This window comes from Canis lupus, chromosome 20 (assembly GCF_048164855.1).
Source record: "Canis lupus baileyi chromosome 20, mCanLup2.hap1, whole genome shotgun sequence".
Classification (NCBI taxonomy): domain Eukaryota; kingdom Metazoa; phylum Chordata; class Mammalia; order Carnivora; family Canidae; genus Canis; species Canis lupus.
Window position 1 is genome coordinate 40,472,871 of NC_132857.1, and position 23,198 is coordinate 40,496,068.

A 23,198-nucleotide genomic window follows, 5' to 3' on the forward strand; every position below is an offset into this window, starting at 1 on the left:
ATCTTACCAGATTGTTGCCTTAGGCATCATAGCATAAGTGTGTGGCATCACTATTAAGGAGTACCAAAGGGGAAAAAAATAGCCGCTCTAGATTTGAGTACCGATTATCATATTACTAGCTCTGATTTTAGACAAAGCTGTGAAACACTTATAAAGAAAAATAAACTTTTGGAAATTATCTTTCACTAGGGAATATTCACTAAATCACTGCAGAATGAGGTAAGACCCTTACCTCCTCCATAACAGTTCTTTGTTCACTTTCTTTAGGATACTCTTAAACACCACAATTCAACATGAGGCTGTGTCTTAAATGGAAAATGGGTTTTGTCTCCTAGGTAAGAAGATCTATCTCCATAATAATTAAAGGTAATGACTGCAAAACACACCATACATAACATATATTCAATAAGCAATGGTTATCAGTATTATCATAATTCTTATATGATTATTATTTTGTGTTATGGCTAATGCAAATTTATTTTTAAGGACACAAGCTACCCTTGATAGAAATGGCAGGGTTAGGTTTTTGACGCTGACAAGCTAGCGGCCAGACAGACCCAATGCAAAGTTGCCTCATGTGGCATCACTGTACTAAATAAAGCTCAGCTCCACCTGGAAGCCCCAGCTGACTTTTACTAGTTGCAGTGTCTTTGGAAGCAGCTATCTAATGCTGTGAGTGGGATGTTCTGTGGGAAAGATAGGCCTGCTTGAGGGGCCCATATCTGATACGGTGTGTTTAAGTTGGAAGAACATCTCTGGCTGTCTATAGGGACAGCATTATAAGGGGAAGTACACAGGCTTTGAGATTTGAATCCAGCCCCATCATTTCTTAGCTATGTGAGTTTAGCAAGTTGCTTCATCTCTTAGAGAACCAAGTGTCTTATCTGTGAAACAGGAATGATGATACCTTGCAGGATTTTTGTGAAAATCAGAGATAATATATAGGAAGTGTTCAGTACACCATAAGTGCTACATATGGTATTATTTAAATGCTTTAGCAGCATCTATCTATGATCCTTATTTTGGAGGTTTTATGTAAGGATTAAAAGAAAAAATATGCATGTAAAGTACCTGATACATAATAGATCCTTAACAATCAGCAAACTCTTATGTAAATTTCAAAGAATACAGTTATTTAATGGGCTCCTTTAAGTATAACTCTCAATTTGGAGTTAAGAGGCTTATTTTAGTCTAGGCTCTAGTGGTAATACATTCTGTGCTCCTGAGCAAAACACTCTGGGCCTCAGTCTCCTCGCTTGAAAGTTAGATATTTGGATAAATAGGAAAGCAAAATGTCCCTTTTTCTACCGAAAATGATACTTTCTTATGCCTTTTAAGGAAGAAGCATTATGATATTGGGGAACATTCCAGAAGCCCAACTAACACTAACAAGTTAGGGTCATTAACTTTGTGAAATGAATAAATTCATTGAAAATGAAAGTGAAAGCAAATGGTTTATGCACAGCCAAGTTCATTCATTGAGATGTATTTGCTGTGCATCTGAGTCCTAGAGAAAATTGCACTGGGTTCTGAGCTCCTTCAAAAGAGACGTTTGAAGGAGTCGTAAATGTTTTCTCATATCAGAATAGTTAGCTTTACTTTAAATTTAGAAGGAGCCTTTTCTCTGGGTGTTAAAGAAGCAATAAACACGTCACCTGAACCTTCTTTCTAGCAATATTAGCTATTAGCAATATTATTCTGAACCCCACCTATTTTCATTTAAAAAGATTTTTAAGAATAACACCTTTTTGACAAAGATCAAGATTACCTTTAAAGAACCTTTCCTCTTAATTAAAAGTCTATTGATAACATACTCTTCAAAGCGTTTCTTTGAATTAAATATTGTGGGGGTAGGGTGGTGGTGAATGAGAAAACTTCTCTGCTTCAGGGAATTTTTTTTTTTTTTTTTTTTTTTTTTGCTTCAGGGATTTTGAAACAAATGTTACTATTGGGTTACACAGAGGCTTTAGCAAGCAGATACAATCTTCAGTCTTCATTTATTTGTTTTTGTATGCTCAGTGCCAGGCACATAGTAGCCACTAAAATGTTTGTTAAACAAATGGAATGAATAAAAACAATATCTTTTCACAGTCTCCAACAAGAACAGTATAAACTGTCTTGAATGGGGTAATGGTAGGTCCTGTTTTTAATAGAAATTAACTGAGCAGGGCACCTGGGCTTTGGGAGTAGTTAGGAAAGGGGAGAGACCGGATGGTTTGGCACCTGTTGGGACCTCTTCCTTCAGACAGAGGATGGGATGGAGTAGTGTGGAGAAGAGGCAAAATATTCATTGTTGTGGGTTTTTGCATTCATTCTCCAGCCCAAAGAAGGCCTAGTGGCCTCCTCCATCAGTGGTTTGGTGTTGGGTGTGCATGTGTTGTGGGAATTGGGAAGGAATGGCTGAGCCTTGCTGGAGCTATTGGGAAGATGTAAAGGTTGCAAAAGGAAACTGTCTGAGACTGAAAAAGCTTTTATATATGAGATAGAGCATGTGAATGATTCTTGAACTCTCCTTTGGGACTTGATGCTGCCCTCTGTGCTGGTTTACATATTGACGATGACCCTTCCTTTCTAGAGGATTGAGAACTTCACTTGATCCCTAGCAGTGTTTGTTGCTTATGGCAGCAGAGGAGGACCAGACAAGGTCCAGGTGGTATGAAACAGAAGGTAGAACCAGACAAGGTCTAGGTGGTATGAAGTAGAAGGAAGAGTATTGTACTAGAAGTCAATGGCCCAACTGGTAGGCTGTGTGGCTTTAGGTAAACTATTTAACCTCCTTGGGTCTCTGTGACAGCATCTTTAAGGTCAAGAGATTGGACCAGGTGCCATGTGCTCTGTGCTAGGTGCCAGGCAGTGGCACCTAGAGTTGAGTCACACATAGGCTTGGTTCTCAGTCTTGCTGATAAGGGCTGTAAACAGAAGTTAATGGAAACTTCCAACAGGTAAAGAGAAGGAAATGACTAATTCTGTTTGGTAAGGCTTAGGAGCTGACATCGAAGAGTAGGAATTTACTAGAAATTTATTAATTCTGTCATCGTGGGACACCTGGGTGGCTCAGCGATTGAGTGTCTGCCTTTGGCTCAGGGCGTAATCCCGGGGTCCCAGGATCGAGTTCCACATCGGGCTTCCGGCATGGAGCCTGTTTCTGCTTCTGTCTGTGTCTCTGCCTCTCTCTCTCTGTGTGTCTCTCATGAATAAATAAATAAAATCTTAAAAAAAAAAATACTGTCATCATTCACTAAATCCACAAATCTTGGCTGGTGCCTACTGTATACAAGGAATGGAGAAATGTCTATGAAAAAACAGCCAAGATCTTTACCTTCATTCAGTGGAATCTAAGCTGGGGTGGTAGGGGAAGTTGGGAAGGAGGGCTATTTCTATATAACATTGGTGAACATGTAGTCTTGTCCAGTACACCCACAGCCTAGATAGATTATATCCCCATTGTACATTGAGAAAGCTGAAACCTAACAGAATAAAACCATTTGCTGAGCTCACATAATAAGATGTCATAAGTACTCCAACCCTCCTTGTTTTCAGAGCTCAAGCATTTATTTTTTAAAAAGATTTTATGTATTTATTCATGAGAGAGAGAGAGAGAGGCAGAGACACAGGCAGAGGGAGAAGCAGGCTCCGCACAGGGATCCCGACGTGGGACTCGATCCCGGGTCTCCAGAATCAGGCCCTGGGCTGAAGGCGGCCCTAAACCGCTGAGCCACCCGGGCTGCCCCAAGCAATTAACCATGTTGCAGTTCCACAGCTCACTGGGTAGGCACTGGCTGTGCCTGTCTAGCAGTCCTTCTCTGGGGGACAGCTTATCTATTTCCCTTTGGAGATCTAACCCCTCCCACTCAAAGTGCAGTTCTCATCCCCCACCCCCACTCCCCAGGCATCAGAGGCGAGGGCCTCACTCAGGCCTGGCCTGTCAGATCACGCATCCTTCTGGGCACAGTGATGGCCCAGCAGCAGGCACATGACAAGCCGCACCAGCTGGAGTCAGCGCCTAGGCTCTTGCTGAAAATATTGACAAGGAGTCTTGTTCTTTGGCCTAGGATTTTTAAACTGTGAACTGTAAGCCCAGAGCAGCTGACAGTCTTTGCTTCCACAAGGGGAGAGGGTGCCTGCCCAAGAACAAAGCTGACAGAGAGGAAATAGGCTCAGAGCAACAATTTCTAGACAACCAAATCTGAGCTCTTGGATCTAATTTTGCCTGAAATGGGCACTACTCCTGTACTTCTCAGTTCCATGAGCTAATCGGTTTCTTTTGTCCACATAACATAGTCTGGGTTATTGTCACTTGCAACCCACGAGTCCTAAAGAATACAACCTCCAATGGTGTGTGGTAAAAATTTTTTTTTCTTTCTCCCTAGTAGATTCTTCACAACCCCTGCAAAAAGCCTCCATCAGGCTCACCTTAACTTTGTTCTGGGAGGTTAACAGGATGTGGCCTTTGCATGAGTCTTTTGCACTCTGCTATCTCAGAACTCTGTCCCCAGTGTTGTCACTAAGTAAGCCAGACTCCACAAATGAAGGGATGGATTGGGCAGCCCCGTTTTTGAACGTTAACCAGTATCTCTTCCTTAGTCCACTTCAGGGCCTCCACCACCCAGCTATGGATCCTTTCTTCTCCACACGGGGACCCCAGACACCTGTCCCTCTCATTTTGGGAATGTCATATTGAGGTTATGTGTGATGTCAGACCAGGAGCAGCATGCATGGAGGTTAAGGATGACCAGAGGGGACAGCTTCTTCCCTGGTCCTAGTTTCTAATGTCTTTTTCAGGCTTTGAATCCTAGAACCCACCCCTGGATAGTTTGCCTAATGCAGCTCTTGTCCTTGCTGCCTGAAGGCCAAAGCAGGAGTGCTTCTTGCTTGACCAGCACAGTTCAGACAGGGACCTCAGCTGTTAAAGAGAAATTATTCTGACACTGGTTGAACTGGTAATATTCAAGGTTATTGCAACAGGGGTCTTAGGTTGCAATAAGGGTCTCTCCCCTGAACACAACAAGGACAAGTCAGGATTTGTAAACAACAAGCACAGTGAAGGGGTCAATAGCTGGAAAATCTCCAAGAGGAGGTATCAAGTGTAGGAGGATTCTAGCTAAAGACAGGAGGAGGACAGCCCTCAAAAATGGGTGATGAAGAACTTGGTCAGATATTAAGGGCAATCAGATATCAAGGATAGGGAATGGGTTTCACATGATTCTTCTCTGAGACTGGGTTAGTCTTGGGCCCAAGGATGAGGCATAGCCATAAAGAAGGACCAAGGGAGCCCGACTAAAGCTTGGTCAAGGAGAGAGTCTTTGTCCTAGCTGTGACCTTGGATGGTTTGACATTTTCCTCTGGGCATCTAAGGGCTCTCTTTCAGCAGGGTCTAGAGTTGAAGACTACAGCAAGCGCGTTAGCATGGGACACTCGGAACCACGTGTTGGAGGCACCTGTGTCCAGCGCTCTCTGTAAGTTACCAGTCTCATTACTTAAGCAGAGACTTTTAAGTCTACCCCTGGGTAGTGTTGAACATCTGAGTTGAACAACCCTGTGACTCTCACCATTCAACAAATGCCTCTGGAGACCTCAGACATTCATCCTCATCAACAAAAGTGTGGTTCACTTGAGGCCATAAATGAACTCACACGCTGGGCCTCTAAGGCACCCTTTCCATCAGCTGTCCCTTTCTCCCTTGGTCCCTACTTCCCTTGTAGCATCTAGTGTGCTCCTCCAGCCGTGGATGAAACGTACTCTCTCTGCTGTTACAGGAGCACCCCTGAGACCAGTCTCACCTTTTTGTAAGAAGGAGCTTCCCAGGGCACCTGGGTGAATTAGTGGTTGAGCATCTGCCCTTGGCTGAGGTCATGATCCCACAGGGTCCTGGGGTAGAGTCCCACAACAGGCTCCCTGCAGGGAGCCTGCTTCTCCCTCCACCTCTCTCTGCCTCTCTCTCTGTGTCTCTCATGAATAAAGAAATAAAATCTTAAAAAAAGAGAGAGCCTCCCTTTGCTCCAATGCCTGCCTGAGGATATGGGGCTGAGCTCTGGAGGTGTTTCATGGTAACATTTGCGCTGGACCAAGACCTCCAAATAAAGTCACTCTAGAAGCTTGGCGTCCCTTTGTAGGAATGAAGCCATCCTTTTCAGGAGTGTTGTGTAGAGGTCAGCTTGCAGATCAACCTCCATAATGCCTGGGAGGGATGTCTGATGGAATCCAAGATTTAGGGAGACTGAGTGAGTCCTGGGTAAAACGAATCCAGCATGGGAAGCCATATTTTTTTTTATAATAATAGTAAAGGAGTAGGATTCCCCAAGGATAGCCTGATATGCACCCTGAAACTAGCTATGGGGAGAAAGCTGTCTGTGGCCTTGTAGTTCCATCATGCTGAATCCCAGGATCCCACAAATATGGGTGCTATGCATCTTCCTTAAGTGAGTTAGGAAAGATACAATTGTTAGAGTGAGGCTTCCTTCCCAACAGACCTGTTGAACTCTTCTGAGACTAGTGACAGGTCTGCACTCTCCACTGGGTCAGAGGTCAAGGCCACTGTGGGTGATAGCCTCCCTGTGGAAAGGGACAGAGCTGTCAAGTGATGCCTCCTCAGGGACACAGGCTCGCTCACATGTAAGACATACTGTGGGGGATTTTCAGGAGTGTGTGGAGTGAGGGAGAAGACCACTACAAGAATTGAAGTTCTTGACCATGCCAGGGGCTGCTTACAGCCAGAGAGATGAGGATGTTAATGTTGTAGTCACATCTGGCTGGCAGGGGTGGGGAGGAAGGAGCCCAGGCACACTGCGGATGGAGAGGGGGTCATGAGGAATCTGTTGAATCTCAGCCCAGTGTGGATTTGCACCAAATCTAGGATGCCAACCTTCTCTCCCTGCCTTCTCTGTTGCTTCCTTCTCAGTTCCCCCATTACTCCAAGGATGGAGCAGGAATAGCAAGAGGTTGCACTGAGCTTCATAGCTCTTAGGAGGGTCCCATGCAGTTAGGATAGGAGAGCTTCATTGGGACTTTTTTTTTTTTTTTAGATTTTTAAAAAACTTACTTATTCACGAGAGACACAGAGAGAGGCAGTCACAGGCAGAGGGAGAAACAGGCCCCATGGAGGGAGCCTGATGTGGGACTTGATCCCAGAACTACAGGATCATGGCCTAAACCAAAGGCAGAAGCTCAACTACTGAGCCACCCAGGTGTCCCTTCACTGGGACTTTTAAGAGCAATGGGTCCTGCATGCTAGATGTACCTACAGGGGTGTGACACACAAAATTCTGGGGGGAGGTGCCTGGAGCTACAGGAGACAATTGAGTTCTGCAAGGGTTTGGGAGTAGGACATTAACAGGACCAGAGGAGGAACAGGACCCTGTAGTAAATGTCAGGGTGCTCTAATTTATCTTCCTCACTGGTCTCTCAGGAAACCCCCATTATTAACTTCTCTACCAAGGCCTAAAAGACCTCTATTAAAATGCAAATGAGATTTGTGGAGGACATCCCAATGAGCCCTTACCAACAATTAACACCTTAGCTGACCCTCCTTTCTTAGGAGGGAATTAGCCCTAGCAGAAGGGGACCTAGGGCAACTAAATTTAGATGAGAAGGGTGAGAAAAGGATCTCAGTGTGGGTGGAGCTGGGAAGGTGGCACACCAGAAAAGCCAGCAGCAGCATGACAGCATGGAGGGAATGACTTTCCAGGGGACACAGAAGAGAGGTGAGCAGAAAAGGACTCAAATCAATGGCTTCGGCTTTCAGTTTCACGTGGGGTTGAAATTGTCCATATGACTTAGCACCAGCCTTTCCTGATACGAGACTGACCCCTCAGTAATCACGGTCAAGAGCATCAGAAGTCCAAGTAACACATGCCTTCTGCCCCCCCCCCATTCCTCCCCCATCCCCAGCAGCGGTCCCCTTGCCCTTTCAGATAGACAATCTGTGCTCCCTGGTCTGCCCCAGCCAGCACTCCCCCCCCACCAACATGACTTAGCTTTAAACAAAAGGGCTTCTAGAAGCCCCTTGCAGAGAGACAATCTCTAGCCTGCTCACCAACCACAGCAGGTAACAGACCGTAGACATACAACAGCACTTTATAAACAATATGAGAACTGTTGGTCTTTTAGCCTAGAATTATTTTCAGACTCAAACCAGGCTGATTATTCATTTAGACTCACTCCCCTTTTGAGTTTTCTGAGCCTCGTGAATGGCCCATGTCACCTGGGGGTGAGCAGTGGAACTGCAGGGTGTGTTTTTCAAAGCACTTGCTCAGCTGTTGGCCTGATTAATGGGTCTCAGTTTGGTACCCGATGGTTTATGGAAGAAAAGAAAGGTATGTTTCAGTCATTCCAAATTGACTTCTCCCCTCATCTCAGGACATCTAAATTGATCCTCTAACTGATTCTTAATTCTACAAATCAGACCAAATGTTTAATGCTTAACGCTGGCATATTCATTTTATATCGGATTTACAATAGATTTTATGGTCGATGTAACATTTTATAGAATGTTGGGGCCCTTTAGATAATCAATATATTAGGTTCATTTATGACTGTTTTTATAAGGATAGAACTATAATTTTGCTTTTTTAATATTATAGACATTTATAGTTACTTCATTGTATATTGCTGGTCCTATCTGTAATTTACTTGATGTCGGTTTCTTGGCCAGAGTTCCTACCCTCCCTCCTCTTCTCCTCCAGATCAGTGTCTCCTACATCTAGCCAAATTCTGCTTTCTCGTGTTACAGTGAAATCAAGGACTTCCTAGATTATCTACCCAAATTGGAATTTCTTGAAATATATGAATATTGTTTAAAAAAAACCCACAAAATTCAACTGAATGAATTTTAAGGATCTCATTGGCTGTATTTGATGATTCATGAACTGGATGGCGTCCAATCCAGCACACAGAAAGGAACTCAGAGGAACAAACAAAATAAAAGACTTTTATAGGCAGAAGGGAGCAAGAACAAGGAATTATGCTGGGCAAAAAAGCGAACTGGTTATTGCAAGGTCACTTTCACATGGGGCAGATTACCCAAGTAGTGCTGATCAAGTGATTCCCGATTGGCTGGTTGAAGATTCCATTTCTGGGAGAGCCAACACCGTAATCAAGTTAAGTCTCAGTTTGGTGATGTGGGGTTTAGCATTAATGGACTCCATTTGGGGCCTATTGTCTTGTTTTTAACAGTATTAATAAATTCTGAGCAATGGAAGCCAAGAAGCTAATGTTTGTGAGACATTCTTAATATCACAGAGTGTGAGTGAATTCTTAAAATGCATCTCAGCCCTCAGCCTTTGCAATCACTCCTCTGTGCCCAGAGTCTGGGGCAGGTAGAAGGCTGTGGCCAACTCTGGGTGGGAGCACATGCCTCTGCGTCTGCCCACCTGCTGTCCCCCTGCTTCTCTTGTTTTGTTTGGTTTGGCTTCTGCTATGCTTTTACAAAACAGCTGATAGGTGTATGTTCACAAGCAGTAGCAAACAAGCAGGCTTAGTGGAAACCTGAAAATTAAAAAATGAACCCATCCCCTAATGCGGGCTGTTTTCTGTGTGGTCACCTCTGAGCTTTGCTTCTGTTTTATTTTCCCATCGTATTACCTCAGTGGAGATCCATTTCCATAAGACGGGGTTGTCAGAATCCTTTGTTTATCTTTGAATCAGGACAGACCTTGAAGTTCCCTGGGGATGTGGATACCATCACTTAACTTCTTAGCTCAGGGATTTCATGGCAACTGGTGACAAATATGAAATGGTGGAAGCCCTCTGGAGACTAAATTTGGAATTAGTATTTAGCAGTGCAAAAAAAAAAAAAAATGCCAAAATAGGTTCTTCTTTTCCCTTAGAGATTAGTTTGATGTGAGATTTTCATGGTTCCAGAAAGCCACACGCTAGGCTGTAATTGAGCATAATTATTGCCCTGCGTGCTGCCAAGTGTTGGACTTGAGGCATCCTACAGATTCACATTAATTTCTTGATTGGGCTCTAAAAATCAGTGCTGCCACCGACAGGGCCAGAAGCTGTGTGTGATCTACATGGTCTGTAAATGGAGGAGCCGATGGCTTTCTGGCTGGCCTGTGTTGTTCCTCCTGACTCTGGGGCCTGCATCCGTGATCCTAGGCTCCATTACCAACATACTTTCTTGGAATTCTGTAGTGGTATCCTCTTAGCCTCGGAGGAGCTCCACACTGGAAAACAGAAGTGGACAGTGGGAAAATTCATATAAATGATTCAAACACACACCCCAAATACTCCCAGAGTACAAGATAAATCTTTTGTAATTATCTGGTTATTTCATGTGAGAGGTTTGGAACAAGCCTCAATTATCTGGGTAATTACTTTTTCCTTTTTGTTCAACGTGTTTAATGGGCCAAATTTCGGAAATGCCACCCAGCAGGCTCTCATGAAGCCAAGGTTCTGCTTCTCCCCCTGGCATCATGTGGGAGACTCCCTGGGAGTGTTCCTATTCACTCCTAAATATCACCCTCCAGAGGTTAGGTGTATTTCCCCAAGACGACTTAATCACACTCAATTGTTCCAATTGTCAGTGTTAAAAAAATACCTTTCCAAAATGTTTGTGTCTGATGTCCTGTCTTCATAAATACAATCCATCCGTGGAGCAGAAGTTAATTTTTGCTGATTAAATCTGTCCAGATTTCTGGGATAATTGTTGCGAGCATTAAAACTTGTGGTTCGGGCTGGAACTAGGAAAGAAAACTGGGCAGAGTGTGTGCCGTCCCCAGGCTTTTTCTTCGAAGAAGCATGTTTTAAACAAGCCTAGATTCTAGATATTTTTTCTGTATTAGATTTATCCCTTTCTCTGAGTAGAAACAATGCCAAATTTCTGGCTGAGAGTCCTTATCATGTACATTCCAGTGAATTTAAATATTACTGAATTTTAGGTGGCCCATTAAAGTCCAATAGCTGCAAAGCTCCCATGTCATCTTCTACTGCAGGGAATTTGTCCCTGTCACTTTAGCAGAAAGTTCCACCTCTCGCCACCTCTGGTAGGGGCAGCGGGGGGATTTCCCTTATGCCCCACTTGCAGGTGGAATGTCTGCAACACTATAGATTTAATAGGGTACTAAATCATTCTATCTATGGGAAAGCACATCTGGAGTTCCAGTTCTGCATGTGAGATCCTGGGAGCCCATCTCTGACCCAGCTTCTCAGTCAGGATGGCAAGAAAAGATTCCTATATACCCGGCATCATCCATGCCCCACCCTACCCTTCATCATGCCTACCACTGGGCGTGGTGGCTTCCCACATCATGACAGGGACCACAGGTCTCTAGTCACAGCCGAGTCCACGCCCTCTGTGGTTAAGTCACATGTGCTGGAAATATTTTCCTCTAGCATGGCACTGCCATTTAACGCTATTCATGGTGACTTTTATCATATAGAAGTTTGCAAATATTATGAAATCTAACTATTCAAAATTCCCTTTTATGGATTCCGGGTTCCATGTCTTCTTTAAAGAATTGCAGTCCAAACTAAGATAATAGAAAGTGTAGGAGGAATCAAAATAACTTATTTCTGTAGGTGTTAGTTTTCTGTTGCTGTGTAACAAATTACCACTAATGTAGCAGATATAAAGAACATGGATTTATTATTCGATTTCCCTGAATCACGTGTCCAGCCACGGCTTAGCTAGGTCCTCTCTTCAGGGTCTCATGGGGCTGAAGTTCAGGTAGCAGCTGGGGCCAGGGGCTCATCTGAGGCTCAGTGCCCTCTTCCAGATTCCCTTGGAAGAATTTACTTGCTTGCATCTGTGGAGCACATGGTGGCTTGCTTCTTCAAGGCCACCAGGAGAATCTGTGGTGTCAAGTCTGACATCTTCCAGAGGCTCACCTGATTAGGGCAGGCCCACTCAAGGTCGTTTCCCTTTTGATTACCTCAGAGTTACTGACTGATGTTCTTAATCATATCTGCAAACATTTCTTTGCCTTTGTCACTTGAAATAGGAGTGACGTCAGTTCACCATATTGGCAAGTCCCGTTCGCACTCAAGGGGAAGAGATTACACAGGGTTTGTTATACCAGGATCGAGGAATCTTGGGTATCATCTCAGAATTCTGTCTACCACACTGTATTTTTATAACTTTTAAAAGAATGCTTGGAATTTAAATCATGTGTGTATGATAGCAAACACAAGAATTTCTGTTATAACACAATAAAATTTTCCTGAAAACTCTCATATTCTGCAAAATCATACACTAAAAAAGAACAGGGCTCATGGAAAAATATAAAGTCAAGGGAAGAAAACTCAAAACCTAAGCTACTTTGCAACCAGAGCACTAAAAAGACAATAAGAAGCCTAATAAAGCTACCAGCATAGTTTAAAAGACAGTTTAATTGCCCAATAAATAATGATATATTATAGCAAATATAGAACTCTACCTAACAAATCAAAACGAGCACGATCTGAACATCAGGGGAGTGAGAAAAGATGGGGACTGCTAAGTACAGCAATAATGGACAGTGTGCAGAGGTTGGGGGCACCTCATAATGAGCCTGTTATCAAACAAAACCAAGAGAAAAGTGTAGTGAAAACAGGCACCGTGTACAGAATGGCCTTCCTTTGAAGATTGTGCATGGATGGGGTTTTATTTTATTTTATTTTTTTAAAGGTTTTATTTATTTATTCATGAGAGACACAGGCAGAGGGAGAAGCAGGCCCCATGCTGGGAGCCCCATGCGGGACTCGATCCCGGGACCATGGACGGGTTTTAGCATACGCTGTGGTCAGCGGCTAGCCCCTGATTGCAAACACTTAAGCCTGCTGGGGAACACCGACTCTGAAAATGACTTCCACATTACTGACTTGATTTCTTCACTTACCACGAATGTTTGAGCTAACCTGTGTGATAGAAACTCCTGTTACAGCAGAAGGGCCTGTCAATAATTTAAATCTCTCTTGAATTGTTACAACACCCTTTATTGGTGGAATAGGCTATTATTTCTCCTCTAGTATTTTTTTAAAAATTGAGGGTTTTATTTTATCAAAGTATACATAGTGCATATAGTCAAACCGTTCTTATTTCAAGACATCATCTTGTGTATCCACCGCCATTCCCTGCTCTTCAGGGCAAGCACTTCAACTGTTTTAATTGATTCCTTTGGCATCTAGTTCTATATTTCTAAATACTGTGTTTACGTTGCTGTTATTTAAAAACTTTCTCCCTAGTTTTAGCCATTATCTATCGACTTCCTATGAGGGAAGATAAAGATTTAGCTCATGTTCACTCTTCTGACTTACCTCCATCACACGAAACCCACCCCCCCCCTTCTTTCTTTGTCCCCATGTGATTCTGTTATAATTTTTGTTTGAGCTGGATACAGGATTTACATCACTCTGACTAGGGAAATGCTGGTCACACCCAATCCATGTAGTAGCTTGGGATTATTTTTCTTTTTTTGCCTAACATCTTGTATTGTCTAGGGTTAATAATTAACTTAAAAATTGGTTCAGTTTTCATGTACATATTAATACAACCCTCACAAAAAAAATAATAATACAACCCTCACCTTTCCCTTGGGTATATACATCTCTTTCAGTACATTAGATAGTCTATTAATTTATTTTTCTTTTTTTTTTTTTTTCTTTTTCGTTAAGAATCTTCATTGGCTCCCTCTGACTTGCTTTATTCTGGATTGTCTACCTTTAGCCTTGGCTATTCTTTCTCAAACTGTCACCTTGAAACTTTCCTTCATCATCATCTGGGCTGTGTACATCTGGGCTCTGTTTTATTTTACATGGACACTTGATTGAGAATTTGACCGGGTATAGACAGTTAGCTTTGAAAGCTTTGAGCCATTATTGTCTTGTTTTTAGCAATGCTATCAAGAAACCTGACACCATTCTGAATCTTGTATCCAAATGTATGAAACTAGGTTTTGAAATTTTCTTTCTGGAAGCTTATAAGATCTTCTCTTTGTCTCCAGTGTTCCAGAATTTTATGGTGCTGCTACCTTGCTGTGGTACCATTTCAGTCTTTATGCTGGGCATTTGCCAAGTCCCTTCAATATAGAAACATGACCTTTCAGTTCTTAGAAATCTTCTGGAATTATATCTTGGATGATTTCCTTCTCTTCATTTTCTTTTCTCATTCTAGGAACTCCTGTTATTCAAATGACAGACCTACTAGACTGGTCTTTTCTTTGTCTCTTTGTTCCCTTCTGGGATACTTTTCTCTCTGAGCTTCTATTTCTTGCTCTGTAATTGGTAATATAGTAAGTGCTGGGCTTTTCTCTACATTCATACCGCTTCCCCCATTTGTGTAGCAGCACTGACTGACTCCTATGGTAGTTATTGGTGCTATATCCAAATATTCTGATTCTCTCTCCTTCTGGGCACTAGGTTCCCTTGTAGTTGAGTGGGGCAATATGCTTAGTCCTGGATGATATATTGTGAATGAGTTGATGTGTGTTACTTCTTTTTTTTTTTTTTTAAAGATTTTATTTATTCATGACAGAGAGAGAGAGAGAGAGGCAGAGACACAAGCAGAGGGAGAAGCAAGCTCCATGCAAGGAGCCTGATGCGGGACTTGATCCCGGGACTCCACAATCACGCCCTGGGCCAAAGGCAGGCGCTGAACCACTGAGCCACCCAGGGATCCCTGATGTGTTACTTCTATCTAGGCTGGAGAATTGAATCTCCAGTGTTAGACCTTCCAGAACTCTCTTTTCCCCTATGTAGTGATCAGCAGTGCCCTAGAAGTGACTTCTCCTTCAGTCTGGGTCCCACAGTGTGAATGATATTAAGCAGGGTCCCCAGTGGACCGTAAGGGAAATGAAACCTGAAGACATCAGAATTATTTCTTACCAGAGCAAACCTAACCTGTCCTCAAACAACCTCAGTTCCAGAAGAAGGGCCTGGAATTTCCACCTCTCTTGCTAGTGATTTGTTCAGAAATATGGGCCTAACACAAGGAGCATTTCTCTGATCCTCTATTTTCTAAAATTGTCTTCTTCAGCCTGAAGGAACAGTTTGATGATTGATTGAAGGAGAATCTTCTCCCTGTCTCTCTGTCTCTGTGTCTCCCCAACCCAGTTTATTTACTGAAAACATACATAAATGCTAGTATGGGGAGAAATCATCCTTAAAATTCAAAATTCAATCAATAGTACAGATTGGTGGACCTACACCACCCCCGCAGCTGGAGGGAGAGCTAATTAAGATAAGATGCACACAGCCAACACTCAATAAATTAGTTGATTTCTTTAACCTAGGCTTCCTGTTTAAAGTTAAACTTATCCACTAAAGTCATTAAAGGTGAGAAGTGGTAGATTAAAGTTAGTAAAGGATGTCACTCGCGGTGTTGCTTTGTATCATTTGCATATATTCATTTAATTACACTCACCCTGTTTCAAAAGGGCTTCGAAGCCGCTTGCTATTTGATTAATCACAGCCTTGGATTTGGGAAGGATTTCCCTAAAGGAAAACCATGAGGAAGCCACTGGAGTAGTAACTGTAGTATTAAGATTCCCAGGGTGCTGGGAAGTTAACTTAAGGCTTCTCTCCCATTTCCCAGTTTCCCATTTTGTGCTTGCTTGTCAACCCATGCCACAGATGCACCTATGTCGCAGAGAGACGTGCCCGCCCAAGGTCACGAGCTAAGTGGAAGCAGAGTCACGATGATTAAGAGCGGGGATCAGTGAGCTGGAGCCCGTGGGCCAAATCCAGCTGGGGACCCAGTTTGATACGGTCGGAGAATAAAGCCCACCCGTGTTTAAAGACTTGCAAAGACGCAAAACCAATCATCTCCAACCCTTTACAGGAACAGCACCCTTAACGCCTTGGTAAGAGCCGAGCTTTTAGTACCAGACAGGCCTGGCTTGGAATCCTAGTGAGATCTGTCAAGCTACTTAATGACCTCGAGCCTCAGTTTCCTCATTTGTAAGATGAGGATAGTGCTTCCAACTGTTCAGGCTGGTTGTGAGGATGGAATGAAATCGGGATGGCCGAGCCTCCTTGCAGAGGCCGGACAAGTGTTCCACCTCAAAGCCTAGTTATTTTTATGATTTTTTATGTGAGCCCGTCCTCCTGGCTCCTCGTAGAGCACGCTGCTCGGCCGTGCGCACGGCCTGCTGTGTGCTCAGGGCCCGGGGCGCCTCGCTGCTCCCCAGCAGTCAGGCAGTCATCGCCTTTGCCCTGGCGCCTGAGCAGACAAGTCTGCCGTTTCACACTCAGACACTGTGCGCCTTTCAGACTATTTTGTGAAACCCATATATTTTCATTAAGAGTTGATAATAAACTCTAGCACTGGAAGTTTTTCCCAAGTTCATGATTGATGACAGTGCGACCGGATGCTGAGTGGCTCTTGTCGCCAGCTCCAGGGAGAACCTGCCTGGGCAATTGCAGAGCCTCCCCAGCAGCCCCTTCCAACCCTACCAGCTTCCCACCCAGAGCCGCCTGCAGACAGCCCCCTCCTCCAGGGACAATTGTGCAGTAAACAGCCTGGGCTTGGGTATCTTTGTGTCTCCCTCTTTTTTCAATACCACTCAGAAGGCAGGGTTTTCAGGCAGAAAGCAGGTTGTGATCATATCCAGGAGGTCTAGAAATTGGATCACCTTTATTTTTATGCAGCTCAGTGATAGCAAAGAACAGAAAAACAATCTGTGGGTTCATTCTTCCTTCCTTTAAAAATCTTTTTCCTTTTTAAAAAATTTGGCTCATACTGTGAGTCAGAGTGTGTTGCATCCTTAAAGACAGGGTGGAGAGGGTCCCTGTAGAGGTATTTTTCAGGAGCTGGGAACTAGAAGCCAGAGGACCAGGATCCCACCAGCAGTCAAGGAAGTCTTGTGGGGAAGGGTAGCTGGTGCCTGAAGCCTTAGTGAGGGCAGGACATGGCCACACCAATGAACTCCAGCCCAGCCTTTCTTTGGAGGCAACACCTTACACTAGTTCCCTTCTGCCAAGGCACCAAAAGACGTGGGAATACTTTAGGGAGCTGCCCATTCCCTAGTGGGAGACAGCCATTTTGATGGGAAGTTGGAGGCAAAAAAGAGTTATGGCACAGAGAAGGTCATGGCCACCCTCGTTTGGGGAGGGAACCCAGCATCAAGACTGTAAAGGTGGAAATTGCCAATTTCTGCTCATATGTACATAATTGAAAGCTCAGAGAAGTTTTGAGAGGTAAAGACTTTGGTGACCTCTGAGCAGAGGAGATGACAGTCTGTGAGCATGGGTGCTCTTCAGCTCTGATTTAGAAAGAGAAGGAGTGCATGTTCCCTTCCCATGACACCCCCTTGGTGGGTCTCATGGCAGGAGCCTCACCCTCCTCCATAAATGGGACTTTTTGCCACTCTTTACCTGCATCCAAAGGTGAGACCCTTGATGGGACCAGTCTGCTCAGCCCAGCTGAGGGAATGAATATCTGGCACTGACTGACCTTGGCTGATTGATGCAAACTCTGTTCACAGGCAGCCCTGGGGCATTCAGATGGGTGGTATAGAGTGAGGGGAAGTGATTGGAATTTGGGGGTCAACTAGATATGCCCTTTTTATCCTTAAACTTGGGCCATTTTTCAGAAAGGCATTTCAAATGCATTGTTTTCATTCTTCCTATTAGATTTTTACTTATTCATGTGCTGAGTCACTCATCCATGGGGAGGGGGGGGAGATAGCAAACTGCCAAAACAGGTTACCTCTGTTCCTCACACATTAGGAGAAAAGAGAGATTTACTTTTCAATCTCCATAGCAAAACCTTGGCATCGCACCTAGGAAGGCAGTGAATAGAATGAGAATGGGAGAGCCTTGGGGTGCTCCATCCAGAAAGATCATCAAGGACAACAGACACAGGATGAGATTCTGAGAGATGACTGGAAAGCCGGAAAGCCAGGGTTGCCTTGCCAGAGCTACTATTTTGCTTTGGGGTATCCTGGTTTGGTTTCCTTGCCTCAGAGATCCTAAAGCCCTAAGCTGGACCTCACCTTTGTTTTTAGCTTGTGCATCTTTAGGATCCCATAGGTGACCATTCCCTTCCAAAGTCTCTTCTGCTGAGGGGTTGGGGGTTGATGCTGAATGAAAGGGAAGAAGTTAAGAAAGGAAATTTCTTCAGCTTCAAAACTGTACAATCCCTCTCTGCTTTCATAGCCTTTCTTCCCCTCTTCTGTTCCAATTCTGCTTCTTCCACAGCTTACTGGAAGAATTCTGTGCTTATGTGCTTCGGAGACTTCTTAATGTTCCTGCTGTCAGGGGAAGGGAGTGTTTCCTCTAAAATATAAAGGACTGATAGTTCTTCTTTAAAAGACTTGAACAGAAAGAAAGACATTCAGAAGTGTCCTCCCTGGTGGTCAAAATTCCTGGTGGTCAAAAACAGCTATTCCAGTTTTATACAACGATGATACTGGAATTAAATGAGAGAGTTGCAAAGAGGAACAATTGCAGGACTCTTTTGCTCCCACCTCGTCCTAATAATTCCTCCTGTAACAGGTAATCATATGTTTGTCTGATGCAGAATCAGACCAGGTTAAAACATAGGACATCACAAACCAAAGATGTGTTTATGGAAGGAAGCACAAAAACATTTTCTTGTTGTTCTCAAATGCATTCAAATGGACATCAAATCATCTGCAGGGGTTGCTTTAACAGAGATTGCTAGGGCTTGAGGATTTGCATCTCTAGCAGATTTCTAGATCTTGCTCATGCTGTGACCCAGGGATTGCTCTTTGAGAACCAAAGTTTTAAAAGGATTGAGTATTTTCCATTTCATTTTTTTTCCCCTCAACACAGCCCATCAAGTGCTTTCTTCACTTAAGTGTTTCTAAAAATATTTCCAGAGGGCATACCTTTTCCTTTCATTAATGTAGAACATAATGCAAATACTGAATTAAACATCTGTATTGTCAACTTTGTGGTTGCTTGCCAAGGTAAGACTGCCCTGAACCTGCCTGGTTTGAGGACACGGCTGGCAAATAGGCCCTGCTAGCAGGATGGCTTCTAGAAAGTTAAAGAAAGAATGGTGTGCTCGTTTGCTTCTCAGCCATCGCTGGGATGTTCCAGGAATTCTGAAAGTATCAGACTTTCTCCTTGCCATGCCCAAAGCAACCCTCCTCGCCTGGCCCCAGTTCCAGGGAGGGTGGACCAGCAGGAGGGGAAGGAAGGTGTTCTGTGCTGAAGCCTCTGGAGTAGAATCTTCCTATCATAACAGTTTACTTTCAAGTCCTTCTTGCTTCTCATATTCCCCAGTATTCTTTCACTGGCAAGTAAGAACATACACAGCTCAAACTATCTTAACCAAAAGAAGAAAACACATCAGCTCAGATAACTAGAAAGGCCAGAGGAAGGCTTTCAAGCTGTTCTCCAATGAGATCTCCACCATCTCCCAGCTCTACTCTGTCCATATTGGCACTGTCACCACCTGTCACCTGTGTACCCACAATGAGCAAAGAATTGCTCTTGTGGGCACTGGGAAGAGGGGTCCCATTTATATTCAAAAAGAAAGCAGAGAGAAAAAGGCAAGATAATGATTTGCCATTTTTTTTTTGATTTGCCATTTTTATATTTATTCCTTCATCATAAATGTCTTTGTCTCCTAATTTGTAACTATCCAAAGCCCGTAAATCTTTCATTGCCCACATCCCATGAAACCTTCCCTGACTCCCCTAACATGAAGTCAGGTCTCTTTTTCTGAATGCCACCAAGTCTACTTATGGAAGGCAGAGTGATTATGTTAGATATCTGGGCTCTGCTGAGCGCTGCCTGGACCCTTGCTGGCAATCTGTCTTTTGAGCAAGTTACTTTAGCTCCCTGTGCCTTCGTTTTCTTTTCTCAACATAAAATGAGCATGATAAGTGTCCTCCTGCAGGTGTGAGGTGAGAAAAGCTAACCATATTCAAAGTCTAAGATGGTGTCTGGCACAGAGAAAGCCCTCAACATGTATTTCCTCTCATTATTTCATTTTTCTTCTGTGCTATTACCCACCTTCAACTTTGTATTATTAATTCTGGTAAGAGATCCTCACCCCCTCCCTTTTTATAGTCTGGGCCCCCTTGGCTACAGAAACTATCCTAACCTATGCATTGTAGATTTTGTTGATGTCATGGTGTCTGGTGACATCTCATGACTGCTAGTCATACCCTGACTGAAATGTGGTTAGAGAAGAGATTATGGATGAGTCCTTTTAATTTGTGTCTCATCTCCTCCAACCAACCTCCTTTGCCACCTCCATTTCCTCCCATAACTGCACCTTACCATGATGAATAACTAGACTTTTTTAAAAAAGACACATCTCAGGTTGGTCTTTTCAGGGTTCGTCTTTCCATCCCAAGACTTCTTTTCTTTTAAGATTTTTAAAAATGTATTCATCTAAGAGGTAGAGAGAGAGAGAGAGAGCACAAGTGAGGAGGGAAGAGCAGAAGGAGAGGGAGAAGCAGACTAGCCACTGAACAGGGAGCCGATTCTGGGTCTAATCCCAGGACCCTGAAACCATGACCTGAGCAGAAGACAAATGCTTAACTGACTGAGTCACCCAGGCACCACCCCCCCCAGAATTCTTAATATATCTTTATATTTACTGCCAACAAATAAGATTTTAAAATCCTTGAGAGTCTAAGCATTCTAGTCATGGGGCTGGTGGATTCTTTAAGTGCTTCCAACTTCTCATCTCTACATGTGAAAATATGTGTTTTTATATTACAATTCACATTTGATAACAGAAAAAAACAAATGCCTCCCCAAGAATTCATCTTCATGTGGAGAAACTGGAACCATTGTGCACTGTTGGTGGGAATGTAAAATGGTATTGCTACTATGGAAAACAATATGGTGATTCCTCAATTTAGTCATAGATTCACCATATTGATTGAGTAATTCCACTTCTGGGTATATACCCAAAAGAATTGAAGCAGGCTAAGAGATTTGTACCTCCATGTTCTTAGCAGCATTATTCCCAGCAGTCAAAACCCAAGTATCCTTTGACAAATGAATGGTTGAAAACATGTGGCATATCCATGTAATAGAATATTATTCAGCCTTAAAAAGGAAGGAAAAATCCTAATTCATCCCATAATGTGGATTAACCTTGAGGACATTAGGCTAAGTTAGATAAACGAGTAATAAAAGGACAAATACTGTATGATTCTACTTATATGATGTAACTAGAGTAGTCGGATTCACAGAAACAGAAAGTAGAGTGGTGGTTGCCAGGGGCTGGAGGGAGGGGGCAAGGGGGAGTTGCTTAATAAGTATAATTTCGGAAGTGCCAGGGTAGTTCAGTCAGTTAAGTCTGCCTTCAGCTCAGGTCATGATTCTGGGGTCCCAGGATCAAGCTTCCCATAGAACTCCCTGCTCAGCAGGGAGCCTGCCTTTCCCTCTCCTTCTGTCCCTCCCCCTCCTGCTCACATTCTCTCTCTCTCAAGTAAATAAAATCTTTGAAAAATAGGTATGGAGTTTCAATTTCAAAAGATAAAGAGTTCCGGAGATTGGTTGCACAACAATATAAATATACTTAATTCTACTGTACACATAAAAATGGTTAAGGTAGTAAACTTTATGTTGTTTGTATCTTACTACGCTTTCAAGAAAAAGAAAAATCATACCTTATACCCTGGTTTAAGAAATACTATCTTAAAAAAAGAACCTCTAACTCTAGAAGTTTTGTGTCCATCGACAGATGAATGGATAAAGAAGATGTGGTTTATGTATACAATGGAATATTCCTCAGCCATTAGAAATGACAAATACCCACCATTTGCTTCAACGTGGATGGAACTGGAGGGTATTATGCTGAGTGAAATAAGTCAATCGGAGGACAAACATTATATGGTCTCATTCATTTGGGGAATATAAAAATTAGTGAAAGGGAATAAAGGGAAAGGAGAGGAAATGAGTGAAAATATCAGTGAGGGAGACAAAACATGAGAGACTCCTAACTCTGGGAAACGAACAAGGGCTAGTGGAAGGGGAGGAGGGCGGAGGGTGGAGGTGACTGGGAGACGAGCACTGAGGGGGGCACTTGGCGGGGTGAGCACTGGGTGTTATGCTATATGTTGGCAAATTGAACACCAATAAAAAAATTTAAAAAAATAACTCGAGAAGTTTTTCACTTTCCAGGCTGATTATTGCTGTTTAGAGAAGTTTTTTTTTTTGTTTTGTTTTTTTGTTTTTTTAAGATTTTATTTATTTATTCATAGAGATGCAGAGAGAGAGAGAGAGAGAGAGAGGCAGAGACAGAGGCAGAGGGAGAAGCAGGCTCCATGCAGGGAGCCCGACGTGGGACTCGATCCAGGGTCTCCAGGATCACACCCCCGGCTGCAGGCGGCGCTAAACCCCTAAGCCACCGGGGCTGCCCTAGAGAAGTTTTCTTACTATAACTGGCCAAGGAGATTTTTTTTTAAAGATTATCACTGAAACAAAAACAGAAAGTAGTTCTCTATCAAGACGGGCTATGCACACTGTCACAAAGGGAAAATGCAGATGGCAGGGGAGAGAGCTCCAAATTTTTTGCTCAGGGAAAACAAAGGACACCAAGGCAGGCAATTATGGTGTGAAAAGAGCAGCTAGGGGCTGTTAGCATTGGAGACAATACTGAGCTTGACCTGGAAGTCTCTTTTTAGAATATAGAAAAGGGCAAAAGGGCAGAAGAGAGAGCCTGCTCCCATCGCCTGTGTACTCCCACTGTGTGTGGTGTTGGGTTTCCATAGGGTGGATTTTAAGCCTCTGTGACATGTTCGTTTGTTATTTATATACATTTCCTCTCTTCCCAACTAGACAATATACTAGATCTAGATCTGATTTAAACAGAACAAGCCCCTTCCTTTTATTCTGGATATATTGAGAGCTGGATCTAGATCTGATTTAAACAGAACAAGCCCCTTCCTTTTATTCTGTTTAGGTGAGAAGTGATTGTGATTTAACTTTTTAACTTTTTTAATTAAAAAAATTTCTAAGTAAACTCTACCACCAACATGGGGCTCAAACTCATGAGCTTGAGATTGAGTTGTGAGTTCTACCAAAATGAGCCAGCCAGATGCCCGGTGATTGTGATTTGAAAGTTATGTCAATATTGCATATAGTTGAAGGTTCTGTTCAGAATATATGTTCCAGGTAGAACCTGAGGAGCAAAGACAGGAAAGGAAAGATATGTCTGAAGCAAGTGGCAGAGGGATTGAAGTTAGCGCAGAGGCAGCTTTGAAAGACCAGATCTAAGAATGAGGAAGAATGTATTTATTTGGGAAAGTAAGTAGTATCAACACTCTAGAGGCGGTTCAGAGTAT

General features: G+C 43.2%; 1 long non-coding RNA gene across 2 annotated transcripts; it reads left to right on the plus strand.

Moving 5' to 3' along the window:
• Positions 1-262: 262 nt before the first annotated feature.
• LOC140612107 (uncharacterized) lies at positions 263-9,196 on the plus strand. Of its 2 annotated transcripts, none has more exons than XR_012013416.1 (3): positions 263-366; positions 5,369-5,456; positions 8,682-9,196. It is a non-coding gene; the product is annotated as an uncharacterized lncRNA (long non-coding RNA). The 2 variants fall into 2 exon arrangements; XR_012013417.1 differs by having other exon boundaries at positions 5,372-5,456.
• The last annotated feature ends 14,002 nt before the right edge of the window (positions 9,197-23,198 follow it).